The sequence below is a fragment of the Pygocentrus nattereri genome, chromosome 8 (genome assembly GCF_015220715.1).
Source record: "Pygocentrus nattereri isolate fPygNat1 chromosome 8, fPygNat1.pri, whole genome shotgun sequence".
NCBI classification, from domain to species: Eukaryota; Metazoa; Chordata; class Actinopteri; order Characiformes; family Serrasalmidae; genus Pygocentrus; species Pygocentrus nattereri.
The window spans coordinates 17789484-17810518 of record NC_051218.1 but is presented as its reverse complement, the minus strand read 5'-3'; positions in this window follow the sequence as shown (position 1 = coordinate 17810518).

Below are 21035 nucleotides of genomic sequence, written 5' to 3'. Positions count from 1 at the left end.
CTTGACTATTATAATGCAATGCTCACAGAACTCTCTACAACTACTAGAAACAAAGTACAAGTTGTAGAAAATACAGAAGCCTGAATACTGAAATAAGATCATGTCACACCACTTTACATTTACATTTACAGCATTTAGAAGACGCTCTTATCCAGAGCGACTTACAAGTACACTTTTTAGTATCACACCACTGGCAATATGTTTCCTTTACAACTGACTATTAAATGTTATTATTACTGTTTAAGTCTCTTAATCATACACTACCTTTAAGCGTCAGTGAATGTCTACTCATGTCTTTAGATCATTCACTGTGAGCCTTCTCCACATTCCATACCTGCTTTCATTTGTTGTTTTTTTATCACTTCTATATAGCACCAAAAGGGCTTTTCTATTGTTACAAGCTTGACACTGCAAAATAGCAGAACCCTTTAGGTGCTATACAGAACCATTTAAAAAAAAGGTTCCATACACACTTAAAAAGATGGCTCTTCAGGGGTTTTTTAGTAAAGAAAACAGCTCTGTATAGAACAATGAATACTGAATTAGCCCTTTGTACAATTTAAAGGGTTTATTAACATCATGAAAATGTTCTTCAGATTGATGGCGAACGTGTTGTATATAAAACCTTTCCGAAAATGTTCCTATAAAGCATCAAAAAGGGTTCTTCTATTGTGTAAGCTTGATATTGTAATAACAGCAGAACCCTTTTAGATGCCATATAGAGCCAGTTTCTAAAAGGCTCTATATAGAACCACATACAACACATTCTCCATCATTCTGAAGAAGCATTTCACCAGGCATAGAACCATTTAAGCATGAATTGGTTCTAATTAGAGCAATTTCCTTGAATCCCTGAGCAACCATTTTTAAGGGAGTACCTTTGTCCTTTATCCCTATCTTTTCCGTGTTATCACATTTGTGTGTCTGGTTAAGCATAAGAAACTGTGTTCCTTTTAAAACAAATGTGGTAGAATTGATAACCATATGAAACAAAATGTGTTAAACCAGGTATGTGTTACACCAAAGGTATGTTGTTAATCAACCCTATTTTGAGAGTATAGCAGCTACATTTTCCAAGAAAACTCTTGAATAAACCTGATGCCATGAACTTCACAAAACAATTTCAACCCATCAGCTGTATTTTTCATATACACGCACATGCAGGTCAGTCAGAATGTACTTACGATGCGGCAGTAGTGTACAATATACATCAGATGGTCCATGTACTGCTGAGGCTGAGACTATTTCACTGAACATTTTTTGCAAGTGAAAAGCAAACTTGGTTTTAACAAGTCTCAGTCAAACTAAGTTTCTTTTCACTTGTGCTCAATTGTTCTCCAAAAAAGTTTTAAGCAGAAAGTAATTACTTTTGGAACTATAAAAGAAAGGGTTAGGAACTAGGATTGGCATTTACTCTTGGCAAATTCTCTCATATTGTCATTTGCAATATTACGGCATCTTTGTTGAACGGAGCACTTCTTGCCCACTCAGTACAGATCTATAAGCTCCCCAGGGCAGCTCAAAAATGGAGTGCTCAAAGCTGCCTTTTGATACTTTTTTGTCTTCTTTTAAAGCAAGTACACATGTAAAAAGACCCACTGCAGAGGGGTTTGAGGAACCATGGGAATCCTTGCACTGCCCACTCAGAGAAGAGCGCTAAGGAGCAAAAGCTGGCACTCGGAGAGAGGAGGAGTTAGACAGAAACAAACTTTAGTCTGGAACAGAACCTTGCAGTGTGCTGGCGGTGAGAATCAATCCACCGCCCCTGATGTACAGAAATAGAGGGGGATTGTGGGCTGGCTGCGAGGGGAGCCCACGCCTGCCTAGTGTCAAGGGACTCACAGAATGAGAGTGGACACAGGTAAGGCCAGCCTGAGCTGCAGATGCTGCTCCAGGCTACATTGTGTGGTGGTGCTGCTGCTATGTAAAATAACCTCCAGGGTAAAACACCCCATCCTTTTTATTTTCTCTTCTGATCAAATGATGGGGCTAAAACTAATCTCAACAAATTTACTCAATGGCTATGCTTATTCAGAGATGACCACAATCCAGCACTTCTGGGATTTATTCCCCTGGACACTCTTTGGGGTCAGCTGATCTTATTTTTTGTCACTGGATAATAGTGACTCATACATTACAAAAAACTAGAGAACGATGTAAGTCAATATATGATTATGGTGGTTATGGAGGAGCAATACATTTGGGTTAGAGAGGGAAAAAAGATTCTTGTTTAGTTGCCCTTAACCCAATCATTTTTATTTTTTATCATAAAGACACAGCTGTTCACTGGAGTTTCACTAGCTAGCTAATATTAACATTACAAACAAGCAGTCTCAGTCTTTAGTTAGAATTCGGGAGCATTTTAGCCATCTAGCTGCAGATGAGTTTGCATGCAGCTTTGCTGCTCAGCAGAATAACATCCACACCTAATCTGTGTAGTCATGTGCAATAATGATATGCACTTAGCTATTAAATATGGGATGCTTTTGATTTGTTTAATTGTTACTGCTATTATTGTTGCAACAACAACAACAGCAACAAAAAACAACTATTATAATGAATGAATTTATATATCTATATGTTATTAATGTAATCACAATAAAAAGCACTTGTTTCTATTTCACTGTTTTCATCTTTGGTCATGACTTAATAAATTGTACCGGAATCATTAAGACATAAATAAATAAACACAGGCCATGATTTCATTTTAATATATGACATGTTTTGTGTTGTAATTGGATTGATAGCACAGTGTTTGATAAATGCAAAGAGTGGAGAGGATTTTACATGTGAATTATCAATTTTGCAGATAGGAATAATACATTCAAGCAGGAGGGTTTATTATTCTAGATAAGGGAGCAACTTTTAAGCTTTTTAAAGATTTTATTTTTTGTAGTATAAAAAAAAATATGCATCCTCATTCTGTACATGGTAAATTAATTAATAGAGATGGCTCAGCTTCACAGTGAAATGTGTAATGTGTGTTTTTGTGTGTGTGTGTGTGTGTGTGTGTGTGTGTGTGTGTAAGTGGTCCTATTTTCCCCTGTAACAATTGCTCTTAGAGTTATCTCTGCCATTTGGCAATCCAATTTATATTATGTAAGTATTTGAATGTAATCACTCTATGGTGCATAATTAATAAAATTCAACTCAGATTTACATACTGTATTAACAGGGTAGACAGCACAATTGTGAAGGATGTTTGTCTGTGTGAAAGTAAGTCTGTACACACAGTGATTTCAAGTCATAATCAAAATCATCTCTTCTAGGAACACAACTGTGGCATGGATTGAAAGTTTAGCACTTTCGACAGAATTTCTCAGCTCATTTGAATTGTTTACAACAGTAAAAAGAAATAAACAAAAGTACATGTAAATGAGATTTCATGTCATCTGTTTCATGGCACTCAAGAATAAACATCCCTAGACTCTTACAGAACTCATAGGCTTGGAGGCACCGCTTTCATAACAAAGGCTTCTTATAGACCAAACTTTAAAATGATTTTTCACATGCACATCTCATTTACAAAAATCAGTTTTAAAACCACACTATGTAAGTTTAGGGATTTTGGAGACCTCTCTGGTGGAAATTAATTGCAAGTAATTGCACACAACATTCGTAAGAACATTCTGGAACATCAGCTGTGCACTAGACCACTCCGCTGAGTGGATGAAATAGCAATAGTGAGCACTAAGTCAAAAAGATGCAAGTGAATTATCTACAACTGTCATATCTTCATCAGTATAATGCTCATTTCACGCTTGAGACCTAAACATTGAGCCAGAACGTCATTTTAAGTATGTGTGTGTGACATATCTAAAGACATGTGATGTGGACAGAAAAATCTGGAAGCTGACCTCTCTGACTTTTCCATGGTTATTTCATGCTTTACAGCATGCACACCATATTTTAGTTTTCTCATGACTCAGCAAAGCGACCTCTTTATATTTTAACAAACAAAATTTCAAATTCTCTTTTTTTTATGGGGACACTCCAAACTCTTTTTTGACAACTTTTAAGAAAATAAGCCATGGGGAAACTAAGACATTAATGCTCTACAGGTTTATTGTCCAATCATAAGATTTAGCATTCAGCAATGGTAACTATGAAAGTTGAATAGTAATGGGAGTGAAAATTGAAGAGTGGGCCCACATAGGGACCCTTAAGGTTCAAGGGTTTGAGAAATCTGGCACTTGAGCAGACCACCTCAGTGCTGCAGCACCCTTTGGCACCTTGCATCGTGCTGTCTGATCTCTGTTGGCCCTGGATGTCTGGAGCACATGCCACGGGGGCTTCTTACCCCTATTATTTCACTTCACACACACATACACACAGACACACGCATACACTCATGTCACACACAGGCTCTACCACCCTGTAATGACAGGCCTGGCTCCTCGGCACCACTGAGCCAGGCATGCACGCCTCACCCTCTGTTAGACAGACACACAGAGATAATGAGTTGGGTGAAGGTGCCTGCAGGCTATTTGAGCACTCTCTCCATACCTGCACACAGTGCAGTGGACTGTATAAATGCTCTATTGCACTTCCATGTCATGCACTCCTTCAGAAAGAGAGGTAGTCATGGAGTGAAGGATATGTATCATGACAGAGAGACAGAGGCAAGTGCTAAGAGATGGTGAGAGACAAAACAAGATAAAACAAGGACAGAACAGAATGTATACATAAATAAATATCAATGCTGGGATATATTACATCAATACACAAAGAGCTACAACAGAAGAGGAAAATACTGTATTGCTATTCAAGTCACTGAGGACTTTGCTCATGGAAATCGGCTGTGAAAGAAAGCATGCTGCTGCTGCATAGTGTGTGTGTGTGTGTGTGTGTGTATGTGTGCGCATGTGTGTGATGGAGATGCTGGGCGACTCCCCTCATCTCTCAGTGGCAGTCTTCCAGCCCTGTGCACATTCCTCACTGTTTCCCTCTATTTTGCTTCTGTTCAATCACCCTGCGCGCACACACACACACACACACACACACACACACACACACACACACACACACACACACACACACACGCACACACACACACGTTGACAGAGATCACAAATTTTGAATGCAGCACACCACCACAAAACAACACACAGAAAGCTGAAAGGAAGAAAGAAAGCAAGAAAGAAAAGAAAAGAAGGAAAGAAAGCCAGACAGACAGACAAAAAGAAAGAAAGCCAGAAAGAAAGCTGGAAAGCAAGCAAGAAAGAAAGACAGAAAGCAAAAAAGAAAGCAAGAAAAAAAGAAAGAATGAAATAAAGCAAGAAAGAAAACAAGAATGCAAGAAATAAATAAATAAATAAAGAAAGAAAGAATAAGATTTTGGCTGCAAAAACTGAGAGGCCAGCAGGAATCTGGGATGTTGGTTGATCGTTGCAATCTCACAGTTTGATTTGTCAGGACAGTTATTGCCCCATAGTTCTGAATGTTTCATGCGATATTCCAGCGGTAATGACAATGTGATGTTACAGTCCTCAATAGTAATGCTTACACCTTGTAAGCTCCATTCTTTGCTAATCAGTTACACTTACAGTATTAACTCACATGCCCACCTAACTCACTAAAACATTTAGGTAATAAAAAAAACCCAAACAAATAAAGAAAAAAAATTCAAGTAATGTATACATAACCATAAGCAAAAGAATACCACTGGTCAAATTAGTTACTTCAAGTGAAACAAATTTGAAGTAGCATTTTTCTGCAACACACAATATGCGTTTACTTGCTGAGTTTAACATAGCAGAAAAGAAACATGAATCAAAATGCCTTTTAATTTTTTTCCCAATATGTTAAATGTTGTTACGTTATGTTACTCAAAATTCAGCAAATAAACAGAAATTATACACTAAACTTTTCTGATGTGTTCTTACGAGCTCCACTGGTGATGTCCTCTATTAATAAAAATAATGTGTGGCCATGCCTTAGTAAGGAGTGGGAATGACAAAATTAAGCCTTGACCACAGCTTAATAAGACATGACCTTGTTCCCATACCTCACTAAGCTCTGGCCACTCACCGGGATCTTGTTCCCATGCTTTACTATGTTGTGGCCATGCATTTTTTTATATGGGATGTCATCAGCAGGACTCCACACTGTTGTTCTATCTGGTGATTATTAGAGGGTTTAGAGTTGGGGTCAGGGTTAGGTTTAAGGTCAGTCTTTCAGATTTAACTTCTAACAGATTTAAGTTCAGGTGCACTTAACTGATATTTAGCTGTGCATAGCTGAAACAAAGTATCCACAAAGCATTTATAGTGGGCTCTTCAAATAAAATGTTACTGGATGTTGCATTGACTATGTTTAGACACAAAGAAAAACATCCCATTTCTTTGCTGATCAGCATGCCTTCAAACTTATACATAGGTTTACAAACTTGCAGCTTGCACTTAGCCAAATCCTTCTCTTCCTCCACACTTTCATTCTAGTGCCAAGTGCTCCTCTCTGACTGATGATGGGTTGATTAAAACTGATTCTTTTGTTTGTTTGTTTTTTTTCTTTGTTTTGCTTTCTTTCTGGCTGAATTAGAAATTTTCCCTCTGGGCTTTATGGAAATTGGAGCTTTGCCCATGGCTCACTCACTGCAGAGTGGGCCTATTCAAGAAAGGAAGGAACTAATTAATCAGCCTTACTAATACCACCATTTAAAAAGCTATGATTGCAGTTCAAACAACTACCTGATTTTTGCAGTGAGCGCTTAATGCTCTTCAGAGTCCTCAGAGGAATAAACTGAAAATTATGACAGCAAAGCATTTTTCAATAAGCAAAGACTTTCAGGCTCCAGTTGACTAAGAGCACCATTAAAGGCCATTCATTTGCATATGCACAGGAACAGACACATTCAATATGCTGTTTGTTTTCTGGTGGATGTCAATCCACTGAAAACAACAGAGTTTAAAATAGCATCTAGAAAGAAACACATTTGCATACTGAATTCCACCTTTGACTGGCTGTTTGTGTAAATAAGCAGACTGATTTAAATCAGGCCCACAGCAAGGAAAAGTCAAATTTCTTAAGTAAAAAACAAGGTTTCTGCATAAAGAGGAAGGAAATTAAATGTATAATTTCACTGAAGAGTTGAAAAGGAAGACAGGATGTTGTTTCGAGAGCATGTGAGAGGAAAAAGAAGGATGCTGGTGTGACGTGATCTGAAATCTGAGTTAGCGCTTCACTGAAAGCACTAATGAACAATTTACACTTGTATCAAAGATTACTGCTCTTTGTTTCAAGTTGTTTTGATTTAGCTTTTTCTTCTGATGTCCACTTTATCAGAAAGCACCTGTCTCTCTCAACTGGGCAGTGACCACTGTCTGTAAAAACTCCAGCAAGACTGGCACCACAAAATGCTACCATGCCACTATCATGCTAATATCACTGCCAGAGGCAGAGCCAGCAGTTGGGTATGGGGAGACGGCGGGAGGGGGTTCAAGGTTGGCTGGGGAAAAAAATAAACAAGTAAAAGCTGAATTTAACTCAACTTTGGTGTCACGATATTTTTTTTAGCTTCAGCTTCAAACTCTCATGAAAAGTGACCGTCAAGACGAGAGTCAAACAATGAGCAAATGATCACCAAGGAAGTGAAATATGCAAGAGTTTGGACAGCTCACATGAAGAGGAAGAAGAAAAAGAGAGGCTGCAGGACGTTAGGCAATAACAAGGAAGATGGAAAAACTAGAATTGAATGCGTGTCACCAAAAATATCTGTCCAGCAGTAATATACACTGCTCAAAAAAATAAAGGGAACACTTAAACAACACAATATAACTCCAAGCAAATCAAACTTCTGTGAAATCAAACTGTCCACTTAGGAAGCAACACTGATTGACAATCAATTTCACATGCTGTTGTGCAAATGTAATAGACAACAGGTGGAAATTATTGACAATTAGCAAGACACCCTCAATAAAGTAATGGTTCTGCAGGTGGGGACCACAGACCACTTCTCAGTACCTTTCTGCTTTCTGGCTGATGTTTTGGTCACTTTTGAATGTTGGTGGTGCTTTCACACTCGGGGTAGCGTGAGACAGACTCTACAACCCACACAAGTGGCTCAGGTAGTGCAGCTCATCCAGGATGGCACATCAATGCGAGCTGTGGCAAGAAGCTTTGCTGTGTCTGTCAGCGTAGCGTCCAGAGGCTGGAGGCGCTACCAGGAGACAGGCCAGTATACCAGGAGATGTGGAGGAGGCCGTAGGCGGGCAACAACCCAGCAGCAGGACCGCTACCTCCGCCTTTGTGCAAGGAGGAACAGGAGGAGCACTGCCAGAGCCCTGCAAAATGACCTCCAGCAGGCCACAAATGTGCATGTGTCTGCACAAACGGTTAGAAACCGACTCCATGAGGATGGTATGAGGGCCCAACATCCACATATGAGGTTGTTCTCACAGCCCAACATCATGCAGGACGCTTGGCATTTGCCAGAGAACACCAGGATTGGCAAATTTGCCACTGGCGCCCTGTTCTCTTCACAGATGAAAGCAGGTTCACACTGAGCACATGTGCCAGACGTGACAGAGTCTGGAGACGCCGTGGAGAGCGATCTGCTGCCTGCAACATCCTTCAGCATGACTGGTTTGGCAGTGGGTCAGTAATGGTGTGGGGTGGCATTTCTTTGGAGGGCCGCACATCCCTCCATGTGCTCGCCAGAGGTAGCCTGACTGCCATTAGGTACCGAGATGAGATCCTGATTCCCCTTGTGAGACCATATGCTGGTGCGGTTGGCCCTGGGTTCCTCCTAATGCAGGACAATGCTAGACCTCATGTAGCTGTAGTGTGTCAGCAGTTCCTGTATGCTATGGACTGGCCCGCCCGTTCCCCAGACCTGAATCTGATTGAGCACATCTGGGACATCATGTCTCGCTCCATCCACCAACACCACGTTGCACCACAGACTCTCCAGGAGTTGGCAGATGCTTTAGTCCAGGTCTGGGAGGAGATCCCTCAGGAGACCATCCGCCACCTCCTCAGGAGCATGCCCAGGCGTTGTAGGGAGGTCATACAGGCACGTGGAGGCCACACACAATACTGAGCCTCATTTTGACTTGTTTTAAGGACATTACATCAAAGTTGGATCAGCCTGTAGTGTGTTTTTCCACTTTAATTTTGTGTGTGACTCCAAATCCAGGCCTTCATTGGTTAATAAATTTCATTGATGATTTGTGTTATTTTGTTGTCCGCACATTCACCTTTGTACAGAACAAAGTATTCAATGAGAATATTTCATTCATTCAGATCTAGGATGTGTTATTTGAGTGTTCCCTTTATTTTTTGAGCAGTGTATTAATATTTGTTTTCAATGAAAGTGTGTTTTTGTGTTTTGGCGACCTGGGTGGCATTTGTCCTGTGTACTGGTCAGGTATCTTACAGGGCAGTGCACCTTACAGTTTTTAGCTTGTGGAAAAATGCAAAGTGATCCTCAACTTATCTATTATAATGTAGCTCGTTGCTTGCATTTGCCTGATGAAGGTTTCCCCGTCTTGTGTCAGAGCATAACTGATGAGTGCCTTATTGAGAATGGCCCACCACCCAAATAATGACAGGTCAGCAGCAGTCCTGTAGTCAGAAGCAAACCAATAATAACTTAGGTTGAGGACAGCTGCCTAAAATGACAATGGATGGAATTCATCTACATGATTAGAGTGGACCTATAAGGTGTACCTCATAGAGTGGTCAGTGAGAGGAAAGTATGTGTTTCTAATAAAGTGTATTACATTTTTGGCTTTAGTTTCATTTTTTGTTAAAGTGAGAAATGTTCTTGTAAAATAGTCCACACAGTAAATGACCCCAAGAAAACTAGTTTCAGACATTATTGCTGCTTACGAGTTTTTCTCTTGACAGATAGAATCCCGCTGAGAAAACAGCGAGGCTCTTTGGGTGAGTGACGCAGGTGGCCTAATTTCTTCGAAAATTCATTTTTGTCAGTGCAGAGTTGTACATTTGAATAAATTTGCCTCTAGCATGACATCTGAAAAAAAGAATTATTGTCTGACAGCACCAATGAATCCCTGTGATAGAGTATACCTGCTTCCATCTAGAAGCCCACGATATGTTACAAATGACAGTGGACCTAATAAATAAGACTATCTGAAAGCTCAAGAGTTCTCTGTGGTAATATTTACTCTACGTGTGAATTACCAACTTGATTTCAATTCCTACTCATACAAACACTGTCTGTGTGTGTGTGTGATGTCTAAGTATTCTGGAGGTCAAAATGTGCAGTGAGATTGTTCAGTGATGTCAAGGGTTTAAGTTTACTGTACATACTCAAGATGCAGAGTCATAGAGCAGTAATGCCAGTCATATACAGCGGATAACCCAAAAAGACCTATATAATGAAAGCATTGAATGCACTATGAAAGAAGAGAGGCAGGAAAGTCAGGGGCGATCACTTGGTTTGTGTGTGTGTGTGTGTGTATGTGTGGGTGGGTGTGTGTGTCTGTGTGTGAGAGAGGAGATCTGCCGAGACCAGCAATACCACAATCACTTTAAAGCATGATTTAGATGTTTCTATTCTGCCAAAAAGGCCCACAGTGATGGATGAATGAGGAATAATCCAACTAGCCATGATACAAGATAGAGAATTGGTTACTTGGCTGATTGGGCTTGACTGATCTAAACATTTCACAATCAATACCAATTTTAAAGGTGTCATAGAACGAAAAAGTGTATTTACATTGGCATAGTTGAATAAGGTGAGTTTGGTAAATACCGACATACCGTGAACTGCTCAGACACTGTTACAAATACAAATCCAGTATTTGCAAAATATGGCAGTAAACAAGCCAATTCCCAAACCCCAAAGTGTTATGTAATAGTATAGACTCACAAATATTTATGCCCACAAAATTTACATACAGCACCCCATGTTCTAGCCCAGATGGAAAGAACCATAATGGAGCAACTACAATGAAAATGGAGACTACGTGTAGAAATATACTGTTCCAGGCTGTGAAGGATGCCAGCACATTTCATACCCTTCCCAATGTACCAAACTGTCAGCAGGCTGATGTTTATCTTTAAACAAGGCTGAAGTTGGATTTCTCTCCATCAGCCTCTTAACTGAATGTTCAATTCCAGATTAAATACAACAGCTTGTGCAACGGCCAAAATGTAACTGCAGCTCAGAAAATTCACAAAGCAAACTGGGGAACAGGAAGCCAACTTCAGCTGCCACATCTTTAACAGGATCCCATACAATTTTAATTCAAACATGTTAGTTTGTTCTGCACATTTCACTCAAGACAGTTTCTCAAACCTTAGATATTGAGCAGCTTCACTCAGTCTTGACCATGAAGAAAAGGGTAGTTTCAACTTTATTAGAATCACAATCCCAATAGCAACCTGTATGCAGTAGCCATGCTGTGATTTTATCCACTTTTTGAAAGTAGAAGCCAGATCATCTCAAACCGAAAGCTTCATAGTGACCTAACAACTTTAATTTACATTGCGTTGTTGTTGAGGTGGAAAGAAGGTGTTCAGTATAGGTAACATTATTTACTAGCAAGCTCCAAGTAACTAACATAGCCAACTAAACAGTCTAACAACCTAGCTTATATATATATATATATATATATAGGTTCATTTTATCTTCCTGCCTGTGTCTATTTTAACATGCTGCTTCTGTGTGAGCTATCGCAGTGCCTGTAAAACAGCAAATCAGAGCAGAGCTCTTCAAATTATTCATGAGCCCCCCAAAAAAGGGGAAACAGCTTGTTTCATCCTAGGGCCAAATCATAGAGTTGAAATGGGTATGTAAAACCAAATCTGGGCATTTTTTGCCCTGACAAAAGTTACATACCTTCTGTGTAGACACCAGAGAACAACATAAAATACTGACTAAATGCATTTAAATTTTAAATGTTTACTGTATTGCCCTGCGATGGACTGGCAACCTGTACAGAGTGTATCCTGCCTTCCGCCCAGTGACCGCTGGGATAGGCTCCAGCACCCCCCGCAACCATGAGGGAGAAGTGGCTTAGAAAATGTGTGTGTGTGTGTGTGTGTGTGTGTTTGTGTGTGTTTAATTTTTAGTATTTAAACCATAACCAGCTTCTCAGTATTCTTTAGAGGTCTGTTGGTTGTATTAACTAGCTCTTAATTTTAATCAGTTCTCTTCATAGAAAGCTTTTTTTGTATTGTGTAACATGTACTCTTGCTAAACTGTTTTTTTTTTAGGTTTCAGTGCTTTCTAAATTATTTTAATATAACCATGACCAGTTCAGGTTTACCACAATAATGGGAGTGAGCCATAATTACAATGATCTTCATTTCATAGACGTATCTGTTTGTATAAATAATCACAAAATACAAGCCACGCCACTAATTTTATGCTGGTACTGATAAACCACAGGAATATCACCTCATACTATTAACCAACTGATATATTATTCTATGAATATGCAGCTAACACACAAAGATAATGTACACTCCTCATCAGAATTGTATCCAGATAGCCTTTATTATGAGCCAAGAAAATCTCTTACCACTGCACTCCACTTACAAACACATTACTGTAAGTCTTGTATGTGTGAGGTGTCACACAGAATGAGTTAAAGCCTGATGGTTGCCAACCCTGAACAGCTCAATCTCTGGCTGTGTATGGACAGTTCAAGGACACAATGAAGAAAATAGCTTTCGTGTATGAGTATAACAGATAACAGACACAACACTGGAATGACACCATTACAGTATACCGAGTCACTGTACTGAGTATACATACACACCTTCCTCTTTATACACTCACCAGGGCCAGCTCATTCATACACACCTTAACCCTTAGAAGTTACAGTTTAACAAATTACAAAAACAATAACAAAAGCATGATATCATTTCACACAAATTATTTGTCACTCATTGCTTATTGAAATAAGTGTAGGAAAGGACTGATTCTACGTAGTTTGTAAGTAGAAGTGGCACTATTTGTGGTTTAAATAATGAAAAGTTATTACTGCGATTCTAGTCTTGTTTTTGTGGAAATCAAAGCCATTCTTTACATTTTTGTCATTGTTAGATGTTAATACAATTGGAAAAATGGCAGCAGCGCGGACTTAAGCCTGTTGATACAGAATGTAATAGTTAAGTGCTACAATTCAGACAGTGAAAATGATTTTACATCATTAAGACTGTTTTTACGCAGTGAATCACTCACACACCTTACATTTAAAAATGACATAAAACTGCATTGCGTAATGTGAAGACTCACAAAGGTACCTAAACCTGCCAAAAATGTATCACATAATCATGTCAAACTATATTATTTCAGTTAATTTCAACTGACACACCATAGTCAAGAAAATAAAACAAGGAATGATGTTTCCAAGAGCACAATGTCTCTTGAATTGTTTGTTGCTCATTTGCAGGTTAGCTAGCCAGCTAGCATTAACATTACAGCTGTTTAAATGGCTGCTTGTGCTAGCATTTGTTCCACATTATAGGTCACTGGCTTTTGCATTTGTTCCATTAGGTCACTGACTGCAAATATGAGTGGTAGTCTAGCCATGTTACAATCTTTTTACAGGCTCTTTAATAAAGAAGTCATCATAAATCTGCAACATAAAAGCTAAAATATCTGTTCATGTCAGTTACAAGACTCACAGTGATATATGGAATGTACTTTACAAGTAAAATGTCATAACAAAAATGTTATTGTCCACCAGCTTTGTCCTAGCATTTTTATACCACTCGAAATCCCATATGAATGCCAACAGTATTAGCACTATCAGAGAGGTTATGGCCTAGTGCTGATGCTCACAGTTTGTCACTGCTAATAACACATTCCTGATTACTTAATAGAGCCAAAATGATATGTGATTCATGATGATGAAAAAAAAAAAGAGCTTCTAATCTTGCTAACCATTGGAATAACTTAATCAGCTTCCAACTAGCTGCGTAAAAGTTTCCCTGGTGTAAAGCTAGCCTAAGAGGTGGAAAAAAGGAGCTATGATTTTATGTCACTCTCACTACCATGTCTGCTTTAGCTTCCCATCCAGATGCTCTTATTACCCTAAACAAATTTTCAGCAGTGATGAAGCACATGGGAAGCAAAGCTGGAGCGCCTAAAAAAGGGGGTGAAACACCTTGTCTCCTATATATAGACCATCTTAAAACAATGTGCACTGGGTCACACTGGTGAAAGAACAGAACAGGAAGGTGTATGCCATTATAACGGTGCCCAGATCATGTGTGTCATAGAGATGACATCATAACAACCATAAAGGCCCCATGGGAACATGAGGTGACGGTGAGGAGCTATCACTGGCTGAGCTACAACCAATCAGAGACCAGCACTGAGCTTGATGCAAGCAACTGGAGTTGTGATTTATTGGTGTCTCCGGAGCAGGAGGTGCTTTCTGTCTGTTGCTTATTTTGGTAATCTGGAGAGCAGAGAATTCCAGGACAGAAAGATTATCACTTTCTTTATGTTGCTGAGCATTATAATTACGCACCGGCTGGCTTGGAACTATCCAGATACTGCTTGCTGTGTAAGGCATGTAAATAAGTTAATTAACACAATGAAACAATAGCACATTACACACATAACATAGCAGGTGCACAGCTATTCTCTATAGTAGAGCACAGGCACAGACCCATCTTAAAACAAAGCACTGAGCAGTCAAAGAATAAAAGGACACATGTGTGTCTGGCATGTTTGACATGTTAATTTTAATCCATCGTCAGGATATGGGACCAAAGATGTGTGTCATATGTATCAAAAACTGTGTAAAGGACTATGCACCTTTCTGAGAAGATTAGATATGAGATAAATACCAGCTTTTCCAAAACTGGAGTTCAAAAATAATTAAACAACACAGAAAAAATGGGACTCTTGACAACCATGCAAGACCTGGGAGACCACAACAACTGTCCTTCGCAGATAAACAGCAATAAAAACTGCTGTCTTTGCAAGACAGGAGAAAGTCAAGCCTTACTCTTGCTTCTACTCAATACTGTGTCTCTAAAAAGATGTATAGCTGTCAAGACTGAGAAGACAACTCAATACTACAGTCCTGAAAGAATGTGTAGCTGTCAAGAAGCTGTTAATGGGAAAAGAAAGCAAGCAAGAAGCTGCTGGGATTCTTAAAGCAATGGACTCTCTGTCCCAGAGTCCAGTTCACAACATCACTGAGAGTGATTAGGATCATTTGGATTGTAAAAAGCAGCTGTAACCAACTTCTAAGACTAAACCTGTGAAATGCTATCTCTCAGATTTCTTTGGAAAACTCAAAAGCAAAGTCTCCTGAAAAGAAGGGAAGATAATAAAGGTATTGGGTGGTCACCCTTAATACTGAAATAGTGCTATTATATTTAGTTGCTGAGCCTGCTGTATAATTTTCTGTTAAAGATGTGTTTTCTGCTTTGGCACATTATTATAACCTGCTGTATGCAATAAGAATTAACCTCAGTAACAAAACAGAAATGTTTTGCCCTTTCGGGTAAAAAGAAACAAACATGGCTCTTGTTTTTTTTTTTCACTGACATTGCCGTCCTCAGATCGTGTGTAAACACACAAATGCAAGCACACACATTTGTCCCTTTCTCTGAGGCAGCTCATGAGGGATGTTTTGACCTGCTCTCATTAGAAGTGCTCAGGTGAGGAGATAAAATGCTGGCCCGAGGGGAAAAGTTCAAGGCTTCTGCAAGAGCAAGACAGCATCAACCTCCCGGGACACAGCAGAAGCACATCTTAAAGCCAGGTCACACACTGGCACACCACACACGCGCTCCCTGCAGGTCCATTATGCGATAGCAGTACATCTGAATGAAGCTCACACCAAAGTGACCAGCTGTAACACAGCTACTGTGCACTGCTGGTGGATATGTGACAATAATGACATGAAAGATGATCCTGTAATAAGGCGACTGATAAAAGCAGAATGTGCAGTTACTCTCCTAACAAAACCAAAGGTTTTTTCTTTTTATTGGAGAAGAAAAATAAATGTAAAAAGGCCCATATTCAACATTCTTCTTGTATTTTATTTTTTTCCATGAGGTTATGATATTGGTATGTTTTTATCTACAACACCAATTCAAATGAAGTTGGGATGTTGTGTAAAACATAAATAAGAACAGAATATGATGATTTGCAAATCCTTTTCAACCTATATTAAATTGAACACACTACAAAGACAAGATATTTAATGTTCAAACGGATAAACTTTGTTGTTTTTTGCAAATATTCATTCATTTTAAATTTGATGCCTTCAACACATTCCAAAGAAGTTGGGACAGGGGCATGTTTACGACTGTGTTACATCACCTTTCCTTTTACTAACACTCAATAAATATTTGGGAACTGAGGACACTAATTGTTGAAGCTTTGTAGGTGGAATTCTTTCCCATTCTTGCTTGAGGTACAACTTACTTGCTCAGCAGTCCGGGGTCTCCTTGTTGTATTTTGTGCTTCATAATGTGCCACACATTTTCAATGGGAGACAGGTCTGGACTGCAGGCAGGCCAGTCTAGTACCCATACTCGTTTACTATGAAGCCACGCTGTTTTAACACGTGCAGAATTTGGCATTGTAGCTGGATTGCTTGGATGGTAGCATATGTTGCTCCAAACCCTGTATGTACCTTTCAGCATTAATGGTGCCTTCACAGATGTGCAATTTACCCATGCCATGGGCCCTAACACACCCCCATACCATCAGAGATGCTGGCTTTTGAACTTTGCGCTGATAACAATCCGGACAGTCATTTTCCTCTTTGGCCCGGAGGACATGACGTCCATGATTTCCAAAAACAATATGAAATGTGGACTCGTCAGACCACAGGACACTTTTCCACTTTGCATCAGTCCATCTCAGATGAGCTCGGGCCCAGAGAAGCTGGCGGCGTTTCTGGGTGTTGTTGATATATGGCTTTCACTTTGCATGGCAGAGTTTTAACTTGCACTTGCAGATGGAGCGATGAACTGTGTTCACTGACAATGGTTTTCTGAAGTCTTCCTGAGCCCATGTGATAATATCCATTACAGAATGATGTCGGTTTTTAATGCAGTGCCGCCTGAGGGATTGAAGTTCACAGGCATTGAATGTTGGTTTTCTGCCTACCCTCTTACTTGCAGAGATTTCTCCAGATTCTCTGAATCTTTTGATGATATTATGGACTGTAGATGATGAAATCCCTAAATTCCTTGCAATTGCACATTGAGAAACGTTGTTCTTAAACTGTTGGACTATTTACTCACGCAGTTGTTCACAAAGTGGTGAACCTCACCCCATCCTTGCTTGTGAACGACTGAGCCTTTCAGCAATGCTCCCTTTATATCCAATCATGACACTCACCTGTTTCCAATTAACCTTTTCACATGTGGAATGTTCCAAACAGGTGTTTTTTGAGCATTCCTCAACTTTTCCAGTCTTTTGTTGCCCCTGTCCCAACTTCTTTGGAACATGTTGCAGGCATCAAATTCAAAATGAGTGAATATTTGCAAAAAACAAAGTTTATCCGTTTGAACATTAAACATATTGTCTTTGTAGTGTATTCAATTGAATATAGGTTGAAAAGGATTTGTAAATCATCATATTCTGTTTTTATTTATGTTTTACACAGCGTCCCAACTTCATTGGAATTGGGATTGTATTAAAATTTTCCAGTGTGTTCTTAATCCTAATGTTTTGATTAATTTTGGCACTGTAAAGAAAAAACAATTGTTTCTTGCATCATAACAGGACTGTATACGCAAGGACTGTATACGTCCTGACCACTGAAGAACAGGATAAAAGGGGGCTAACAAAGTATGCAGAGAAACAGATGGACTACAGTCTGTAACTGTAGAACTGCAAAGTGCTCCTATACAGTAAGTGGAGCTGATAAAATGGACAGTAAGTGTGGAAACAAGGACATAATGTTATGCCTGATCGGTGTATCTTTGCTGAAATATTTAAATCGGAGCAGTTTTATTTCAACAGTTGACAATGCTTTGCACACAATTCTCTGGTTTGTATTTAGTTATTTTTGCTGATTTTTGTTAGGAAAAACCTGGAATGATTGACTTTGCATTTAGTCCTAATTTTTGTTGGATATCACACCTTTAGTTGTGTTAGTTTGATTGTTGGTTACACTTTTTGGTGATCTTTTTGTATATTTGCAGCTTTTCATTTGTGTGTTTCTTTCTGGTACATGATTAAATACAGTGTCTTGTTCACACTGTCAGTTGGGCTTGTTTGGTGTGTCAGGTAGAGATTCACCTACATTCTGACAATTGCGCTGTAGTGCACTACTTTTAAAAAAATAGCTAAAAAGTAGTCACTACTCTTTCTGGAAAAGTAGCTTAATTGTAGCTAGCTACAAATTTGGGGAAAGTAACTACAAAGTAGCTACCTATTAAATTTTAAAGTAGCCATCCCAACCCTGTGTACATGGCAGCATTACGCAACTGATGGTGACATGCACCCATGTAAATGTTGCCTTGGTCACAGCACTTCTGAAACAACTTGTCTATGTATGAAGAAATGGTGTTGCCCAAAATTTTAAGGAGCATCTTGAACACAATTATGCTTTTGTTAAAGCTTAAGTTTGAGTGTAAACAGGTGCATCTGAATTTCAACTATGAATATTCAGTACCTGCGTTTCTGAAAAAAAAAAAAAAAAAAACACCATGCAGTTTAGTTCCCTGCAGCAACTGATGGCACAAGTTTAACCCGTCAGACAATTCCATCCATCCATCCATCCATCCATCCATCCATCCATCCATCCATCCATCCATCCATCCATCCATCCATTATCTTCCGCTTCTCTGGGGTTCGGGTCGCGGGGGCCGCATCCTAAGCAATGAGGCCCAGACCTCCCTTTCCCCAGCCACTTCCACTAGCGTTCCAAGGGGGATTCCGAGGCGCTCCCAGGCCAGCTGGGCGATATAGTCACGCCAGCGTGTCCTGGGTCTTCCCTGGGGTCTCCTCCCGGGTAGACTTGCCTGTGACACCTCCCGAGGGAGGCGTCCAGGAGACATCCTAAACAGATGCCTGAACCACCTCAGCTGGCTCCTCTCGATGTGAAGAAGCAGCGGCTCTACTCCGAGTCCCTCCTGGATGACCAAACTTCTCACCTCTCACCTCTAAGGGAGAGTCCAGACACCCTGCGGAGGAAACTCATTTCGGCCACTTGTATTCGCGATCTTATTCTGCCATGTCCATAGGTGATGGACTCACCTACAATCAGGCTGGGAACACAGTATTAGAATTCAACACATTGTTTTACCTATTGTGCTTTTAAGACTTATATATGATAATGATGGTCCTGTTTGGCTAGCCTATATTGTGCTTCATTCAAAAAGCAGTCTGAGCTGAAAGACTACTTACAACATCAGTGTAAATGGGTGGAGCTAAGCTGCTGTAGGTAAGCTGCTGGTTGATATATATAGATATATTGGTTTTCATGACATTTTATTTTGTTTATTTTTCTATGGATTGGTACATGTTGAAAATGTAAGTGTTTGAACACAACAGCTAAATATTTCATTTCAAAAAAGTGAGCAAGATTCAGGTTTAACTAAAAATAATGTGCACTATTGTAACAAGATTGTATTCCGAGTAATTCTTAACCATTTCTACTGGTCTTTTTATAATTAAATGTTTCCACAGAAAATGTTCTCATGACAGTGCTGGTATAAAGGTATAGTACCTTTAGGTTTAGAGCATCTGAAGCTGCCTGAGCACAAACAACACTGTGCCTCTTCATTTTGGGTCAGATCCAAGTGGCCATTTGTGGTCCTTGGCCTGGAGGGGATGAGAGGAGGAGTTTTGGAATGTAGTCATGGCCAGAGTTTAATAAGTGCATCGATAAGCTTGATAACCACCAGAAATCTTGAGGAGGTGCAGCAATCTATCTAACATTTCTCAGCCTCATGAGATGTATTTAGTCTCCTTAAGGACTAGCACCAATTAAATTGGATTTTAAGCAATAAATAAACAAATACACAACCAAATCAAATTAAACCATTCAATATTGCTCTTTGCTCTAGACATGACATTTTCATAGTACACTGGCTAAATAGGTATTTTAAGACCCTGCATTTGCTCTGTATGTTATTTTGTCCCCTTTTAGAAGGCTCATTTGTAACAGAGGGATTGATTTAAATACCATGTTTTTCACAGCAGGCCGGTTTACTGAGATGTACATCACAAACAATAATTTGCATATTAACACGCTGTCATATGTTGTCAGTGAGCTGTTCTTCATTTAGATCAAAAACACTGCTGGGTGTACCTTTGAGGAGCGCTATTATATGTCAGATTAATCTCTTTGTCCTAATTAGGGAATGTGTCCTCATCATCTTAATATTTGCCTGCTCATGGCTCTATCTTGGGAATTCTCCCCGTCTTTGTTTATTACCATCAGAAGACTGACAGGTGAATACATCTGAAAAATGCAGGAAAATAGATTTCAGAGCAATCCATCTTTTGTTTATACCCCAGCAATATTGGACAGATTAATGTTGTCAGAGAGAGCTGGATCAATCAAAAACTTTATCAAACATGGCTTGTAGCCACAGAGAGCAATTCAAATATAAAGTGCACTTTCTGTTCGACGGCTGTTTGTGATGTAATAACTTGTATCTCGTTTAACTGAAATCAATAAAACAACTGTTCTTGTTTTTTAAATGCATTAAATCATCCTCATCATATTTTTTCAATAAGTTTACTTTATCTGAGGAAATCCGCCAGGGAAGAAAGTGGCTGCGAGTGGCTGTAAATCAGAGATGAAAACAATCTAGTGTAAGAAATCGTCTCTCAAGGATGTGCTACAGCAGCGGTCTAGAAATAAAACTTCTGGAGGGGCACTAGCCAGGTGGTGTTCTCCAAGTGGGTTGACAAAAGAATTGTAAGAAGCTAGTTGGTTAGGGGTTTTGGGGGGGGTGTTGAACTTTAGTATTTGTTGGATCCGGTGGGAATGTAAAATTGCACAAAACATATGGAAGAACTTTTTGTAACATTGGTTGTGCTTCAGACCCCTTTTCTGAGTGGATAAATCTGATGATTGCGGTCACACTGAAACAGAATCCAAAGAGAACTTAGTCAAAAC